General features: G+C 47.1%; 1 protein-coding gene across 2 annotated transcripts in view; it reads right to left on the minus strand.

Moving 5' to 3' along the window:
* Nucleotides 1–17940, minus strand: part of CHST15 (carbohydrate sulfotransferase 15) — a 53139-nt gene extending 35199 nt beyond the window's left edge. The window contains exon 1 of one of the 2 annotated variants that reach the window (XM_066601165.1): nt 17902–17940. The gene's annotated coding sequence lies outside the window, so the exon portion shown is untranslated. Of the gene's footprint in view, nt 1–17699 lie in introns of both variants that reach the window. The other variant, XM_066601164.1, reaches the window with a different exon arrangement.
* Between the last annotated feature and the right edge of the window lie 1293 nt (nt 17941–19233).

Consider the following 19233-nt stretch of genomic DNA (forward strand, 5'->3'; position numbering starts at 1 on the left):
GTCAGATAGCCGGAGAGACGCAGCAGAGCCCAGTCAGATAGCCGGACAGACGCAGCAGAGCCCAGTCAGATAGCCGGACAGACGCAGCAGAGCCCAGTCAGATAGCCGGACAGACGCAGCAGAGCCCAGTCAGATAGCCGGACGGACGCAGCAGAGCCCAGTCAGATAGCCGGACGGACGCAGCAGAGCCCAGTCAGATAGCCGGACGGACGCAGCAGAGCCCAGTCTGATGCCCGGACGGACGCAGCAGAGCCCAGTCTGATACCCGGACGGACGCAGCAGAGCCCAGTCTGATGCCCGGACGGACGCAGCAGAGCCCAGTCTGATGCCCGGACGGACGCAGCAGAGCCCAGTCTGATGCCCGGACGGACGCAGCAGAGCCCAGTCTGATGCCCGGACGGACGCAGCAGAGCCCAGTCTGATGCCCGGACGGACGCAGCAGAGCCCAGTCTGATGCCCGGACGGACGCAGCAGAGCCCAGTCTGATGCCCGGACGGACGCAGCAGAGCCCAGTCTGATGCCCGGACGGACGCAGCAGAGCTCAGTCTGATGCCCGGACGGACGCAGCAGAGCTCAGTCTGATGCCCGGACGGACGCAGCAGAGCTCAGTCTGATGCCCGGACGGACGCAGCAGAGCTCAGTCTGATGCCCGGACAGACGCAGCAGAGCTCAGTCTGATGCCCGGACAGACGCAGCAGAGCTCAGTCTGATGCCCGGACAGACGCGGCAGAGCTCAGTCTGATGCCCGGACAGACGCGGCAGAGCTCAGTCTGATGCCCGGACAGACGCGGCAGAGCTCAGTCTGATGCCCGGACAGACGCGGCAGAGCTCAGTCTGATGCCCGGACAGACGCGGCAGAGCTCAGTCTGATGCCCGGACAGACGCAGAAGAGCTCAGTCTGATGCCCGGACAGACGCGGCAGAGCTCAGTCTGATGCCCGGACAGACGCGGCAGAGCTCAGTCTGATGCCCGGACAGACGCGGCAGAGCTCAGTCTGATGCCCGGACAGACGCGGCAGAGCTCAGTCTGATGCCCGGACAGACGCGGCAGAGCTCAGTCTGATGCCCGGACAGACGCGGCAGAGCTCAGTCTGATGCCCGGACAGACGCGGCAGAGCTCAGTCTGATGCCCGGACAGACGCGGCAGAGCTCAGTCTGATGCCCGGACAGACGCGGCAGAGCTCAGTCTGATGCCCGGACAGACGCGGCAGAGCTCAGTCTGATGCCCGGACAGACGCGGCAGAGCTCAGTCTGATGCACGGACAGACGCGGCAGAGCTCAGTCTGATGCACGGACAGACGAGGCAGAGCTCAGTCTGATGCACGGACAGACGCAGCAGAGCTCAGTCTGATGCACGGACAGACGCAGCAGAGCTCAGTCTGATGCACGGACAGACGCAGCAGAGCTCAGTCTGATGCACGGACAGACGCAGCAGAGCTCAGTCTGATGCACGGACAGACGCAGCAGAGCTCAGTTTGATACACGGACAGACGCAGCAGAGCTCAGTCTGATACACGGACAGACGCAGCAGAGCTCAGTCTGATACACGGACAGACGCAGCAGAGCTCAGTCTGATACACGGACAGACGCAGCAGAGCTCAGTCTGATACACGGACAGACGCAGCAGAGCTCAGTCTGATTCAAGTACAGATGTAGCAGAACCAAGTCTGTACAGATGTTGCAAAGTTTACATTGACACTTTGTGTTCTTCCTCACAGTTTGTGTGTCCTTTCAATAGTTTTTCAATAGCTTAACCCCTTGCCACCCAAGCCAGTTTTGGTCTATGTGATCTGACATGTTTCACTTTATGGAGTAATAACTTTGAAAAGCTATTTCTTATTCAAGGGGTTCTGGGACTGTTTCTCCGTGACACCATTTTACTTTACATTCACGGGAAAGTTTGTTTGTTTTCTTTTGCGTTTATTTAGGGGGAAAAAATTGAATATCTAGAGAAAATTTTTAAAAAATATCATTTTTCCTAATTTGACTATTTCTGCTTGCAATACAGATAGTCATACCAGACACAATAGCTAATAAATACATTTACCATATGCCTACATTATGGCGACATACTTTTAATAACTTTCCTTTTAATTTTTTCCGGACATCACAAGGCTTAAGCCGACTTCATGCGGGCGTAAGTGTATTTACGCACACATTTGTGCTGCGTAATGGGCGTATCATTTTTGAGCACTTCTGCCTACTTTACTGTACTTTATGCGTGCGTATGCCGTACATATTTGCATGCGCAGAAAAAATAAAATAATATGCAAGCAAGCTCCCATTGACGTCAATGACCAACTAAATGCATCACAGAAGGGGAAATTAAAAATTAAAAACAATCACAGAAAACGGCCATTACTTACTGGGTGAGGAGTGCATATAGGTGCATCCTCCTCTCACCATGCAGGTAGCTGACTACCAAATGGAGGAGCAAATTACCACTGTGCAGGCACCGATGAGACACCCACTCACACTGCCTCCTGATAATGAGGGGGGTGGTTGCTTGGTGTACACTCCCACACATAGTAGATACAGGGTGCCAGACCATTCTGATATATGTAGTTCACCATGCAGACCAGCAACTTATTAATGACGCCATGATAATTTGGCAGGTTGCCCTGCATTTCAAACAGTGAACCACATTGGTAGAGACCCACTACAACGCAAGGAACCGTGACGTGGTTAGTGAGCTGATGTATCTTGGCCAACATCCAACCAATGCCTTGCATTTATTATCTATCATTCACATGCAGCGTGGCTTTAAGACTCCAGGGGGAGCCCAGGGTGGCAGTACCAATGTGGTTCACTGATGGAAGTGCAGGGCAACCCGCCGAATTATTATGGCGTCATTAATAGGTTGCTGATCTGCATGGTGAACTACATATATCAGAATGGTCTGGCACCCTGTATCCACTATGTGTGGGAGTATACACCAAGCAACAACCCCCCTCATTATCAGGAGGCAGTGTGAGTGGCTGTCTCATCGGTGTCCTGCACAGGTGTTATTGGCTCCTCCATTTGGTAGTCGGCTACCTGCATGGTGAGAGGAGGATGCACCTATATGCACTCCTCAGTCAGTAAGTAATGGCCGTTTTCTGTGATTGTCAATGGCGAACTAAGTTTCATTAATTTAATTTGTGCTATTAATGCGTACAATACACATGAAAATACGACATGCTGCATTTTTTTTTGGCGTGACCAAAACGCACACATGAGACCGAACGCATTGAAATCAGTGGGTTCTATTCATAGCATATTGCTGGCACAGTTTTTGCACGTGTAATACAGAGTGCAGATGCGTTCGTGTGAATAAACCCTTATTAATATAGGAGCAATTCTTCAAATTTGGAAGACTATTACCAAACTCAATTTCTTCACAGCCATCACATGACTGGAGATCATGCTGATTGGTCTGTCATCAGACACTATTATCAGGGAGCCTGTGCGGGGGGGGGGGGGGGGGGGGGGGACAAAGGGGGATTCTCTGGAATGGTGTATTAAAATATACATACATAATAGATAAGGACTGCTTGGATGTTATAGTCTATGGGAAGTCGTGAAGTGGTTAGAATGAGATAACTTGTTGCAGTCAAGTTAAACCACAAATAATCATATTGAAGAAAATTGCGAAAAAATGAAAAGCTCAGCTGCTGATGTAGCAAAGTTGGGCTCTTTCACACAGGGAGCTAGGCGCGCAAAAGTCCAGCGCTTAAAACACACGCGGCTATCAGGACCAATGGTTTTCTATGGGAACGTTCAGATGAAGGAACTTTGGATCACCATTCTGGATCGCTGCCAATCACCTGATCGTCTGACCTGCTATTGGTGCAGTGGGCTGCGTGTCGTCATCGGCGGTCAGAGGCGGACATGTACTCTATAGCTTCACTCCTATTGAAATCAATGGATGAAGAAGAAACCCTTCCTTCACATTCTCCATTCCTTCAGAATCGACTTCCGTCTCGGGCTCAAAAAACTGCAGTGTTTTTTCAAAAATTTAGTGAAACCCCCCTTGAAGTAGGTGAGGTAAAGTCCCCTGGTGCAAGCACCGACTCATAACCAACTCCCTCACCTGTTTTTGGTTATTGCTGCTGTCCAAATTTGGTAATACAATACTGACTCCTAAGGTGACGTCACATCGTGACATTTTCTTGGCAGACTGTTTTTAACGGGGTGGTTTGCCATTGCCTTCCCCAGTCATCTTTTACCCCCCGGCAAGCTGGGTACTCATTTTACCAACCTCGGAACGATGGAAGGCTGAGTCAATCTTGAGCGGACTACCTGAACCTTGCATGGATTGAACCTGCAACCTTCAGGTCGTGAGCCCTTGAAGTACTGTACTGTAAATGGTGCCAACATTGGCGCATATATATGAAGTGGCGGTCAGTAGCACATGTCCTTGGTACTTGTCACTGGTCATATGTCTGAACAGAATCGTCACCGGGGAAATATTCCTTAGGGTGGCTTCAGACGAGCGTATGTGCAAATACGCTCGTCTTCGTGCCGCAATGTATTTGTGCAATGAATTAGGCTGATTTGCGTGCGCATCGGCGCATTGAAATCTGCTGCAGATCCACACCAAAATCCGCAGCAAATCTGCATGTGAACGCAACTTTACCACGGAACGGTCACCGACTAATCTCTACAGTTATATTGGACACTTGCTTCTCCGTCCAGGGAGATCTCCCCCCCCCCCCCTTCTTTCTCAAGACGTCCCTCGATAATCCAGAAGAGTTGGCAAGTAGGAGTTCTTCCCATGAGCCTAACTCAGCGAACCAACTACCTGCACCCTGCAGCGCTCGATGCGACTTGTTCCAATCACAGCTGGAGAATAGAAGTGATGCCAACGTCAGCGGGCAATCATATAGGGGGTAAGGACAGGGCACGCACATTAGCTCAACAACCCCCCAGCGTGCATTCACTTGCTATAGGGAAGTGGACTTCAGATACATCTCCAGCCGCAGCGGCAGCGAAACAAACCCACCCTGTGGGGAAGCCAAGAATCCGTCTATACATGTAATTACTCCAACAGCGCAGCTCTTGTGCTCCCGCAGGACGCTGCCAGGGGGAGGAGGGCAAAACTTTCCAGCAACTGCTTTAAGAGAAGCATTTAATTCAAGTGGTAGGGAGGGGGGGTTCTTTTCTGAGCCGAATCTATAAGCAGACAGCTAAAACACACAGGGGACAGGATTGCACCCCTGTACAAGTGCAGGGTCCCGTACGTTGGACAGCGCACAAACGCGTCCGATGGAATTGCGCCCAAGAATATCGGGTGCAACTTTAATATTGTCTGTGTGCTAGAAGCGTTACATTGAATGTATCATTAGAAAATGACCTATTATGAAAATGTGCATTTTTGTGTTAAACATATTAAAGAATTTTTGGTGATTTTTTTTTTTTTTACATTTCCGGTCACTATCTATATTTTTGGAAAAAATCCCAAAATCCTACATTTTTCACACGACCCCAGAACCTAAAGCTAGTCCGTCACTTCCTGATCTGTAGAGAAAGCTTTGCAGCTGCTTCTCACTAACATCACAGACAGGATTACCCTGAGATGTGACACCTACGTGTTTCCCTGAAAATAAGACCCTGTCTTATACTAAGTTTTGCCCCAAAAGAGGCACGGGCTCTTATTTTCAGGGGGATGCCTTATACTTACCTAGCAGGTGCTGTCTGGGTCCCTCCCGCAGCTTTCCACAGTAGTCAGCGCCAACAGAAAATTGCTTGCTGGTAACGGGGTTTGTAAAGCCCACCTCCAGCAAGCGATTACTCCGTGGCTCAGCCATTAACCCTGCTCTCTCTCTCTTCCTGCTACAGGTTAATCCCTCATAGCCTAGTTCTCTCTCTCCCTGCTCTGGGGATCCCTGAGGGATATTCCCATAGTGCAGAGAGAGAGGGGGTGGGGCTAGAGGTCTTCTCCCTGGGATTTTTCTATTGCAAGGTATCTGCCTGCCTAAACAGGCTGCAAAAGAGCGTACAAGCTAGTGGTGAGGTCTCTCATTCATTCGAATGATAATCGTCTCATCTTAAAAAAAACCTTGGCGAATATTTACTGAATCACAAATACTGAAATCACATCTGCACTGCTCAGTACTCTGTTAAGTGCCCTCCATGCTGCTGTTATTTCTCTGTGTGCTACAGAAGGTTAGAGAGTAGAATCTGCTGTTTTCTCTGTGCACAATGTATAAAAGATGACTTAACAGTCTCCTTCCAGCAGCTCAGAGACAATTGAAAATCAGAGATAGAGTCTGCAGAGGGGAACACTGGTGATAACTGCAAGTCATACAGATGTAGCAACTGTTGACTTGACTTTTTATGCATTATGAGAACATAATTACAAAGTATCGCAATGCTGCAAATCGCAGAATGAGACAGTCGTATTAACCATTGTTATACCTGTATAATGGACAGATATAGTGTTATTCCTCATGTTTACACATGGCAGCTTTTTTTAAAAAGTTATCTAAAAGTGCGAGTACGCTTTAAGGCATTTCAGTTTATGTATCTTCTAGGTGCTCTCCCTAAGAAGAAAAGATAGCTTTCCTGACCCCCATCGCAGGCCTCTCGCTAGCCAAGCCAAGAACCTACTGCACAGTAATGAGAGGCAAACACCCCAAAACAGCTGTCTATGCATGGTTATTCTGGCTTTTGGTTTTCAATTCCCAGTCATTGTTACAAGGCTTGTATAAAGGGTGTGACATTGATTTGCAGGAAAGCTGCCATCCAATAGGTGGCGCTGCAGAGGTATTGTGAGAGGCCTATATATGTGGGTCAGGAAGGGTATCGTTTCTCCTTAAGGAGAGCACCCAGAAGGTGCGTGAGGAGACTTATAAGGCCATGCATGGTCCTCGGGAAAAAATGTAAAAAAGGAAAAAACAAGAACAATACCTTTGCAGCGCCACCTATTGGAAGGCAGCATTGCTGCAAGTCAATGTCACACCCTTTATACAAGCCTTTATTTCCCAGAGAAACAAGCATGGCCTTATAAGTCTTCTCACTCCCCTCCCTAAGAAGAGATGATACCCTTCCAGAATCCAGTGAAACATGTACAGAAAGAGCTTTTTATGCCTTTGTGGGAGATCAGAGGCTCCTGGACGATACAGTAATAAACTTTATGGACACCATATTACGACTCGAAGGTTGTATGAAGCCATAATATGCTCCAATTCTAAGCACTCCCCTGTGAGCTAAGTGTTCTGGACTGCAGACTGGCATCTCACCTCCACTGATCCATTGTATATCAGGACAGGGGAGATATGTGCTGCTGCTAATGTACTTAGCTGACAGATGAATGGAAACGTGAAACTAAAGACTCACTTCGTATTAGAGCGGACGATCCCCGAAGCCATTAGGAAAGAGCGTCTCTAAATCTGAAGGACTCTGCCTGCCCATTAATCAGTCATTTCATGCAAAATCAAGGGGCGACATATCAAACCAATGAAGACGCAACTTGGGCAATACAAGAGGCCAAAAAAGTGTAGTTGGCACGCCATAGACACCTGAATACCAAGTATGTCGCATGGTGCATGACTGCAATTGCATCATGGGGGAAGGGTGGGGTGGCGTAAAGTTACTTACCCAATGCGTTCTGTACCCTCGCCATCCCCATGCCATAATACTACTACAGCATGGTGCAGCAAGCCATGCCATACTACTGCAATACAGAAAGGGGTGAAATGCATTGTGTGCTGGGCTGTGCAATACCAGACTCAGCCCATGGACAAGAGTGGCGCTGTTGCTGGAAAACAAATTAAAAACTTTTTTTTTGTAGCCGCTGATTGAAGGGCCTGGCTGCTGAAATGCCAAGTGATCAGCTTATGCCATTGGTGCGGTGACACGTCAGTCTATATCAAGAATCCACTTTATGATATCTGTATACCCATTAACAACATTCAGACCCTTAAAAAAAAAAAAAAAAAAAAAAACCACACCCTTCTGCCAATTTATTCACACATTTCCAGGAGGATTAACAGAGGAACAGCTACGTTTAGGCCACTTGTATAGGAACGGGTGAGATTCTGCATGCGGGAGCCCGCAGCGGCATCTGGCCTTGTGCCCGGCCGGCGTCTGCACGTACTTGTCATTAATCTTCTTTTTCTGAACTGCGGATGGTCGCAGCGAGCCGCCGCCGGACATGCGCAGTGCAGATTTTTTTAAATGTCTATTTTTCCTGCACCGTCACTAGGCGATGATGCGAAATCCGCAAGCTGGCAGCAATTTCAATTGCAGACCAGCCGCAGGTCGGACTGCTTCCATTGACCTCAATAGAAGTCGTCCGTATGGACCCTGCACAAAAATAGAGCATGCTGCCATTTTTCCCCTGCGAGCATTTTCTCGCGCTGTCGCATCGCAGCAAAATCACGCGATTTTGTCGCCCATGTGAATGCGGCTGAAAGGGTAGTAACTAGAGATCTCTCTCACTCTCCCCTCCGCTAGCCCCTGTCCCCCGCTGCTCCCCCGAGCCTGCTCGGACGAGAATGCAGATACGCGACCTTATCCGAGCAGGCTCGCTCATCTCTAGTAGTAACCCATCCTCGACCTGGGAGATCCAGCACTGCAGCCACTGGTCAGAGGCCGCCGCATCACTCCCCGTTCTCCTGGCGTCAGCGCTCACATCCCGGATGCCATAATGCGCAAAAGTTCAAAACCACTACAACCTCTCTGCCTTCTACTAACCAGGAGTCTTGGAAAGCTGGGTGAGAACCATGCAGGAGCTAGAATGGTTGTCACCTTCCCTAGATATAGTCACGACCATGAAGCGAATATATTTTACGGATTTGATCATGTAAAGGAGGATCTCGCCGCGCGGTCTGATGCCGCTCGCCCGGATCAGGAGACGGGATTTCTACCTTCAGACACATGAAAACACTTCAGTCTGGCAGATAGATGGAGCGTATAGAGAAGCCATTGAGGTCTTGCGAGCGCCGACCTGCGATGCTGAAATAAAATAACATCGCAGCGCACGGCAGCAGGAAAAACATTCCGAACGGTAACAATAACGCCTTTTAAAGCCGCTCGTAATCCCTTTATGGAATTTTTCAGTATAGGAAACATTTATGAAGGAGTCACTCCTTGGAAAGAGCGCGGCGGGGCGACGAGCGCATATAATTACCACCAAAACCAGACATACATAATTCATAGGCGTCATCAAAAATCGCTTCGCGCTGCATTTCGAGGAGATGGCGAGGCGTCCCTCGAGGACCTTGTGTTACATGGTCAGGAAAAGAGCTCAACAGGCACCATGTCAGACCTCAAAGGGAGCCGAAATTAGGGTATGGGGCTCAAAGGTCAGGAAACAGTGGGAGGGGGGGGGGACACTGTGGAAAAACGAAGCAAACAGAAACCTGCTGTATCAGTGTGCATCCGTTTTTTTCTTTCTGCTTTCTTTCCATTAAGCTGTTCGCACAACGGAAACAAAATCCCTTACGGCTCCTTCCAACGGATTTATTAGCGCACGCATAAAATTCACGCGCCATACGCATTGATTTTAACGGGTTCGTTCACACGCACGTATTTTGCGTGCGCATTTTTGGCCATGAAAAAAAAAAAGATAGAGCCTGCTCTATTTTTCTGCGCATTTGTGCACCAAAGGGATACACAAAACACTGCGCAATTCCGTTAGAAAAAAACACATCTGGAACTTAGAGTGAATAGCCATGTAAATTTGGGGCGTGTTCATCTGTCGCATGTAAATGACCATGCCCTGCGTGTACACAAGGTAAAGAAAAACGCGCCGATACGTGCGCAAAAAAGCCTCGTTCATTGCACACGCAGAAGCATGTGCATTCGCAGTTACGCCAGTCTTAGGCTACCTACACATGGGCGAGCGTGAAATCGGGCCGTAAAACTCAGCCTGATATCGCACTCGTGAACGTGCGATTCGCTCCACTTGCGCCACATCTGTGAAGTTCCGATCTTCTTGCGCGAGATTCACGCGTGATAGAGGATCAGAAGTGTTTACTGTTGATTTCAATGGGCAACCTCACATCGCACGGCAGCGAGAGTCATGCAAGGCATTAAAGATCCCATTAAAATCACCGGGAGGCGATGTATTCCAAGGAATGCAAAAAGAATGGAGTTCGTATTCGCGCGAGATCTGTGCGTATTGAAACGCACAGATCTCACACGATTTTCTCGGCCGTGTGACGCCAGCCTTAAGCTGTATTTACACAGGTGAGTCCAATGTAGGTCGGTGAATATCTAACCATTTTCCTTGCAATTTTATGTGCGATTGTGTGGAAATGCAGCAAATTTTCACAGCACATGTTAACCCTTTCCAATCCAATTTTGGATTCAGGGTTTCCTAAAAGGCTTTCTCATTTTGCTGTTATACAACAGTGCCATCTGCTGGCTAAATCCAGTGTGTGCGTGCCAGAGAGGCTCCGACAGTGGAGTGGCTGGCAATAGACGGTAAGAATACCCTGTCGGACGTTTTCTGACATTGGAGCTGTACAAGCTTCAATCAGAATGTAGGAAGACGTCAGACAGTGGATTGGAAAGGGTTAAAAGGTGAAATCTAATGCAAAACTCGTATGTAGCACCTGGATTACACCGTGGTGTAAGTTCTCCTCCGCATCTAGACGTATCCTAGGAGTCCTTATTATGGATGATCAGACACTCTATGTGCAGACATATGACATTCCCTCTGGCAGGCCACACATTTCCTATCCGTGTGTGCCCTTATGAAATCAGATGTACATGGATGTACCATATGAACCTCTCAGAGTCCTTCCTCAGGCATGATGGAACAAATCAATAAAGATGTATTTACTATAACACATGATCACATGGGAGGACACGAACATGGGGAACTTAATAGATAAATACCAGAGAGAGAGGCTAAGAGAGCACAGAAATGTTGGGATTAATAGCATTTAGATAAATACCAGGGAGGGATGACCATAACAGTAAATAATTAGTTCAATGACAAGGAATGTGAAATCTCTCCTTCAGACCTGCAAACAAGGAAGATGGAACAATACCTCTGCAGCGCCACCTATTGGATGAAAACATTCCTTCAAATCAATGTATGAGTTTTTACCAAGTCTGTAAAACAATGATTGGGAATGGCTCCCATTCTGGGTGCTCTCCCTGGGGAGAGACGATACCATGCCCCGACCCACTCACCCCCCAGGTGTCTCCACACACCCTGGGTACTCTCCTTAAGGACACCTCTCTTGACCTCCTTCAGAGCTTTCATATTCTCCACTGCTGCAAGAAAACCCCTCTGAGGTTCATTCCATTCTTGAGTGTATCAAAAATGGCTATAAATGTATACTCCCAAATCCTTCTGTGGCGCTGCAACTTGAAGTTGCCCTTCAGTATGATAACTCTCATCTGCTCTATGCTGTGTCCGCTTCAATGCACACCGCCAGACGAGTGGAAACCAAAGACTGTCTGAGATTACGAATATCAACCAGACACAGGATGTTGTTGTGCGGTCTGGACAGGTGTCACCCCAGCCGAGACACAAAACATCGCCAACATGTTGGTAATGAGCAAAACTATTGTTTTACAACAGAGATACTTTTATGACTTGTCATCATTGGTGGCGCGATCCGTAAAGGTCCCTCACAGACTACACTAGCAAAAATGAGAAGATGGAAATGTCCATTAGATTCCTCCATGAATGACTTCTCAAGTCAATGGTTATGTAAGTGCGAAGAATATTTACACAGCACAACAGCAAATCCTCTCCTGAGAGTTAAACAAATAGTATATAGTATACGTGGCATCACACCCTCGCTACTACAAGACACCAGCGATTGTCCGCTGTCTTCCTGTCCTCTCGCTATTTACAACTGAAACTCTCAACAACTGAAATTTTTGTCTTTCCGACGTCTACTAACTGACCTTAATCTGACATCTCTATCTCAGTCTGTGGTATCACCATAGCATGCCCGCTGTCTTGGCGCTTTATTTGACTCCAACCTTCCTTCCCTCTCCATATTCCGTCACTTGTATGTTTATGTCACTTCTCAAAAACATCTGTATAATCTGCCCTTTACTCACCAGGGAGGCATCAAAAACTCTCATCATTGCCCTGATCATCGCTAAACCCTCTCCTCTCCAATTCACCCTACTACATCAATGTCTCTATCCTGTACCAGTCACTACACCAATGTGCCAGTCACAACACCAATGTGCCAGTCACTACACTAATGTGCCAGTCACTACACCAATGTGCCCGTCACAACACTGGTTTCCCGTCCACTAAAGAATACAAAAAACTCTCATCCATAAAGCTCTCCTCAGTGCTGCACCTCCTTATATCTCCTCAATCATCTCTATCTACCACTAAAAAAAGTTGTTGAATACCTCTAATTTTTCCAGCTATTTTTGACATTAATACAGTTCAAATCCAGCAAAAAATGTGGAATGGTTCAAAGATTCAAAAGTGAGTTAAAAACATAAAAATATGATTCAATTTTAACCTGAAACGCAACAATAATCTGAACACATCAAGGACAGCTGCTCTGCAGCGGTGAAAGCAAATTATGGTTTGAAATTGGATGTAAACTATTCCTACAGATGTCTCAACTTTTGTAGACTACTTTCAAACCTTCTGATTCTATATATCAAGTGTTGGAACAGACTGCATTACACCCTCTAGGGCAGGATTTGGACAGTTTTACTCTTCAGAACAGAGCACATTGTTGTCATAATGGCAATAAAAAGACAATTAACCAAAGAAGACAGACGACTATAACCCTTAGAAGTGTAAGTCTGTCTTACAGAGAAATTGCCAAGAAAGTCAAGGTGGCAGTCAGTAGTTTCCTATAAAACTGGAAACTGGAGGAAACTGACAGGAAGACATCTGGCAGACCAAACGCCACTACAAAATCAGATGACAGGTTTTTGAGAGTCAACAGTTTCCCATTTCCACTGTGAAGAGAAGACTTCTATCTGCAGGTCTAAAAAGGTCCCCTGCACACGGGCGGAAATTACGCGGCGGGATTTCCCGCAGAATTTCCGTCCATGCCCGCCTGCATAGGATTGCATTACAAAATGCAATCCTATGCACACAGCCACGATTTGTCCGCGTGAAAGCACACGCGGAAAACAAATCACGGCATGTTCTATTTCCGTGCGGGTCTCGCAGAGGCCCACACAGAAAGGTCAGTAAGGACCTGCCGGCTCTGTGCATGCCCCGGCTGGGCAGCAGCCGGCACATCACAGAGCTTCGAAGAGCGGGTGAGCTGCAGGTCTCTGCAGGGGCACGGGTCCGCATCCCGCCGTGAGAATTCTTGCAGCAGTATGGTATCAGTAACAGAAAGCCACTGTTATGATTGCAAGATAAGAAAAAGACTTGCCTGGGCCAAGTGGACTACTGAAGAGTGGAAGAAGGTCTTATGGACTGATGAATCAAAATATGACATCTTTAGTTCATCACACAGGGCTTTCGTATGCCGTTGAGTCGGTGAAAGGATGGTTCCTGAGTGTGTGACCCCTACTGGAGGATGAAGTGTGATGGTCTGGGGCTCTTTTGCGGGATTCAGAGCTGGCAACTTGCAGAGGGTGACTGGCACACTGGACAAAAAAAGGCTACTACAACATTTTGAGGGTATTACACCATGCAATACCCTCTGGTTTACGCCTAGTTGGTCAGGGGTTCATATTACAGCAAGACAGTGATCCCAAATATCCTTCTAGCGTATATTAGAACTAGTTGAAAAGACAAGAAGCAGTCAGGCTTCAAAGAACGGAATGGCCTGCACAGTCTGCCGACTTAAACCCCATTGAGCTTGTTTGGGATGAGCTGCACAGAAGGGTGAAAACAAAGTAACCTACAAGTGCAGCACATTTGTGGGAACTTCTGCAACAATGCTGAGAAGAAATTTCTGAACAATATCTGATGCAGTTGTAGAAAGAATGCCTGGATTGTGTAAAGCTGTTCTGTCAGCTAGAGGGGGCGACTTTGAGTCGAAAATCTTAGATTTAATTTGGTGAAACAAAGTTAATCCATTATTTGTATTCAGTTTAACTTGTTTATTTGTTTGGCACTTTCATTTCAAAGTATATTTGAGACATTAAACTGTGTAAATATCAATAAAACATTGAATAATTGATCGAGGCTTGCTCCATTTTACTGCAGTCACCGCACGAATGGCTTCCATTGATTCCATTTATATTGCGGATGGGCCGCAGATTCCACGGGAAAAGCAGTTTTTTAAAATCTTTACTGCGCATGTCCAGCGGCGAGCCGTGCGAACCATCCGTAATACAGAAAAAGATAGCAGGTACACGCGGATGCCGGCGGGGTACAGGGTCGAATTTTGTTGCGTTTGCATGCGGCCTAAGGGTACATCTAGAACTACAGTATAATACGGATCTGCTTATTTTCCCCCCAGAGACAGCGCCACTTCTGTAGATGGACTGTGTCTAGTACTTAAGAGTTGAGCGAACATGCTCGTCCGAGTATTAGCATACTCGATGGTGCTCGTTACTCGAGCGAGTACCACGCCGTGTTCAACCCCTCCACAGAGAGAGAGAGGGGGGAAAAAAGCAGCTCGGCACCCGGCGGGTCCGATACAAAAATGCTCGAGTCTCCCATTGACTTCAATGGGGTTCGTTACTCGAGTAGAGCTCTCGAATATTACGAAAAGCTCGACTCGAATAACGAGGACCGGAGCATTTTGGTACTCGCTCATCTCTACTAGTACTGCAACTCAGCCATACTCCCTTGAATGGAGATGAATTACAATGCAAGACACAGCCCACGGATATAAGTGGCGCCGTTTCCAAAGCGAGGGGGGTGGGCAATAATCACCCCTCTATTCTGCAGACACCATTAATGTACTGATCGTACACTTGTGCAAAGCTACACTTCATTTTTGTGTTTTCTTCCTAGTCTCTCTGCTCTGGTGCGGCAGGGGTTAATCTTCCCTGTAATATCTTATTATTCTACTGGTGTCCCAACTGGAGAAAAACATTATCACATTTCATTTTTCTGATACATTGTATCGCAGGAGATAGAAATATATTAGAAGCTGATGTGAGACTGCTCACAATGTGGCTCTGCTACCAGGCGGCGGAATACAGAATGGAGATGGCACTGATACCAGGGACGCGACGGGCGGGGGGCTTCTTTACAGGGGCATTCCCATTTTATAAAGCAATGGCATTTCAGCAAGACATGACCAACTTCCATGACTCCCACTGTTGGGGAGAATGAAGGAGACGCCTGCTAGGACTCTTTCACACGAGCGTCATTTCAGGACTCGCTAAAAATCGCGGTTATCAGAGCAATAGATTGCGTGAATGAAGAATAGCCACGACCAAGTCGCGGCTATTCTCCACGTGTTTATGCGGCTGGCGGTGGCATCTTGCAGTGCCGCAGCCCTAAAATCTCTCTGCCGCCAGAACAATGAAAGGCATCCCCACTGGGATGCCTTTCGTGGTGGGGATGCAGGGAATCCCTGCGAAGATAAAGGGGATTCCCTTCATCTCTGTCGGGATTCCCTTCAACCTCGCAGTGTTAAACTCCCTCCCCCCTCCCTTTGCCAGTCAGCTTGTATAGTCTCCCATAGGAGTCTATGGAGCCGCCGGCGTTGTGCCGATCTTTTGACGTAGAGAAATCTTTTGAAGCGCGATTTTTTTTTGGCGCATCGAAAAAATCGTTCATCTGAAGGAACCCACAGGAATCCATAGATTCTTTTAGATGCGATTTTTTGATGCGCCTACTCTGCGTCAAAATGACCCTCGTGTGAATGAGGCCTTACACATTTCATAGATGTGTCAGGCTCCGTTCACATCCGCGTTGAAGACTCCTCCGGCGCAAAATTCCATACGAAAGAGCGCTGCACTAGGTGGTCTGCGAAAATAAAAGCCTGATGGGTTATGCCAGGCGCTGTTCGCTTCGATCATGTGACATATCCGTTCTCCGCTGTTTCGCTGTTCCTATGACGGAACGTTAAAACACAAGGATGAAGACCGCATTCGCCCTTCCCTCAGGGATGTCCGTTACAATTCCGTCCCTCCGTTTTTAGAGAACAGAAACAGAAATGAAGACAAAATAAACGTTTTTTTCTTTCACAACTAATTTCAGTGGTTACAAAAAGCAGAAGCTTAACAGAGCAGACCCGGCGAAAGGCTTCCATTTTTACTGCTTTTTTGGGGGGGGGCTTTTTTGAAATCAATGGGGAAGAAAAAAAAAAATTTTTTTCCATTTCTCTGCTTCAAAAACAGAACAGAGACAATTATAACCGAGAGCCCTAAGAAGTAGGAATATACGCCAAGCGCAAAATCTAAGGGCCCGACCGCACTGTCACATGGCAAACGTGAAAAAAAAATGGATGACACACAGAGAGCAGAAAGACCCAGAAAAAACTAAAAAGGATGCCGTCTGTGCGCGGTCTGTGTTTTTTTTTTGTTTTTTTTTAAAGATGCAGAAAAAAAAATTGGACTTGACTTTTTTTTTTTGCACACATGAAAAATGCGTAGTATACGGAGAGAAAAAAAAAAAACAGGCGCCCAGACCGAATACAGAGGCCACACGTATAATAAAAAAAAGGCTGTTTTTTGCGGATGTAAGGGCTCAATCACAATACCGTGTTTCCCCGAAAATAAGACAGTGTCTTATATTAATTTTTGTTCAAAAACTTCACTTTTTTACATGTATAGCTGCCTGGACACTATTTAAATTTACCTTTTTAATTAACTGTTAGCAGGGCTTAATTTTGGAGTAGGGCTTATATTTCAAGCATCCTCAAAAAGCCTGAAAAATCATTTTGCATCCTCAAAATTTCTGGAAAATCATGCTATGTCTTATTTTCAGGGTATGTCTTATTTTCAGGGAAACAGGGTAGTATCCAAAATTCGGAAGAACCCCCCGCGCTAAAATAAAAACTGGATGAAATAAAGCTGCGCGCGGGGCTGTTTCATCCAGTCAAACTGAACAGACGCCAGCGCGGTCGACTCGGCGCCATTCTGTTCCACCACAGGGCGGTTCCGTTCGTCCAGGGGTTGAACAGAAACCCCTGGTGTTGATGTGAACGCGCCCTTACAGGGACATATATGTAGACAGGCGTGAAAAACGTAAGGCGCAGCGTCCTCGCTCGCTGGAATAAGCCATTAGTTACACGGGTGATTGTTCCGCACGTAACATTTTTTAGGCAATTTTGGCAAAAAAAGAAAATGTTTCAATCGCATCGTACGAGCGTGCGGATGTGTATTGTCAAGTTCCGTGAAATAATGCGCAATTTTTACACACATGAAAGACGCATTGGGGGAAAAAAAACACGCAAGCGCAGCGATGCGATACAGTTTTATCGCAAAAGCGTCACAATCGTGGCAGGGGGAAAAATGGCGCTTGCAAGTGCGATATTGGTCTGATTTTCTCAGACTGATATTGCGCTCGCCGTACGTACAGCCTAAAGGCTCATTCGCCTTTTTATCGGTGTTTCCGTCTAGAGCCTCTGTCCCGGACTTCTATTAAATCCCATCTTGCGTGTTGCGCTATTTTATCCGTAACCATCTTGCAGGATGTAACCGAAGTTAGACAGTAGTCAACGGGGTTCATTCACATCACCGCCAAGGGATTCCGTTTTTCTGCTTCCGTGACAAAAGTGAAATCCGTATACGGCGCTGCGAACGCACACTTTACCATCACGCCCAATTCCTCTAATCCAGAATGAACCATTCTCCCGGATTATTAAAATTCTGGACTATCGGGCGTACATAAAACACAACACATACCTAAAAACCTGCGCCGCCGACCTCCGCCGATTCTTCTACCAGGGTTTCTGGACTATTGGATGCAGAAGAAGAGCTGCAGCAGCTGGAGGTGGCTCCCATCCGTACAGCAGAGCTGTGTGTGTGCAGTGCACGGAGTAGCAGAGCTCCACTGACCACACTACAGCCAGCAAGTTGTAGCAGATGACCCCCAGCAGCAGCTTACCTGTGCGGGCAGAGAACAGCCATCTGCAGCAGCAGCATCCCTGGCATCTGCCCGGCTCTGGATGCCCCAGCCAGGCCCCGCCCCCCGCTACAACCGCTACCGTAATGCACCTACTACACCGGCCTCCGCCGTAATGTGCATAGTAGCCGCGCAGCCCCAGATGCGGATGGAGGAAGCCGCTGATCTCCGGTTCCTCGCACATGGGAAGAGCTGCAGGAAGCTGGGGGATACATGTCAGCTTCTCACTGCACACTGCAATCACATTTATATGTCCATCTGCCTATTTAGGGGTTAAAGTGTTCAAGGGTTAATGGTAAAAAAAAAACCCGCTGCGGTTAGATGTGGAATAAGGAAAGCGCTACAAACTCTGACGCGGATTTACTATTCAGAATACAACGTTTTTTGGAGCGGCACATTTACTGCGTTCTTACGGCTAAACATCGCGTTTTCTTGCCCATTCAAAATAGCCGCGATAGAACGTTCGGGTGAATAAGGCCTTAGGTCGGGCTTACATTATCGCGCAAGTGACAAGCGTGCTGGCCGCGTGCCGCCAAGATAGAGGATACGGAGGGGGTTTGGGCACAAATGATATGCGCGCGTAAAAAACACCAGTGTGACTTATCCCATACAAATCAAAGAGCTGCCGGCATCACGTGTCACACAGAAACATGGTGCGTGCAATAACAAGAGTTACTACTATATATTAGACTGTAAGCTCTTGGGAGCAGAGTTTCTACTATATGTTAGACTGTAAGCTCTTAGGAGCAGAGTTTCTACGGTATATTAGACTGTAAGCTCTTGGGAGCAGAGTTTCTACTATATATTAGACCGTAAGCTCTTGGGAGCAGAGTTTCTACTATATATTAGACTGTAAGCTCTTGGGAGCAGAGTTTCTACTATATATTAGACTGTAAGCTCTTGGGAGGAGAGTTTCTACTATATATTAGACTGTAAGCTCTTGGGAGGAGAGTTTCCGCTATATATTAGACTGTAAGCTCTTGGGAGCAGAGTTTCTACTATATATTAGACTGTAAGCTCTTGGGAGCAGAGTTTCTACTATATATTAGACTGTAAGCTCTTGGGAGCAGAGTTTCTACTATATATTAGACTGTAAGCTCTTGAGAGCAGAGTTTCTACTATATATTAGACTGTAAGCTCTTGGGAGCAGAGTTTCTACCATATATTAGACTGTAAGCTCTTAGGAGCAGAGTTTCTACTATATATTAGACTGTAAGCTCTTGGGAGCAGAGTTTCTACCATATATTAGACCGTAAGCTCTTGGGAGCAGAGTTTCTACCATATATTAGACTGTAAGCTCTTGGGAGCAGAGTC

Source organism: Eleutherodactylus coqui, chromosome 4 (genome assembly GCF_035609145.1).
Source record: "Eleutherodactylus coqui strain aEleCoq1 chromosome 4, aEleCoq1.hap1, whole genome shotgun sequence".
Classification (NCBI taxonomy): domain Eukaryota; kingdom Metazoa; phylum Chordata; class Amphibia; order Anura; family Eleutherodactylidae; genus Eleutherodactylus; species Eleutherodactylus coqui.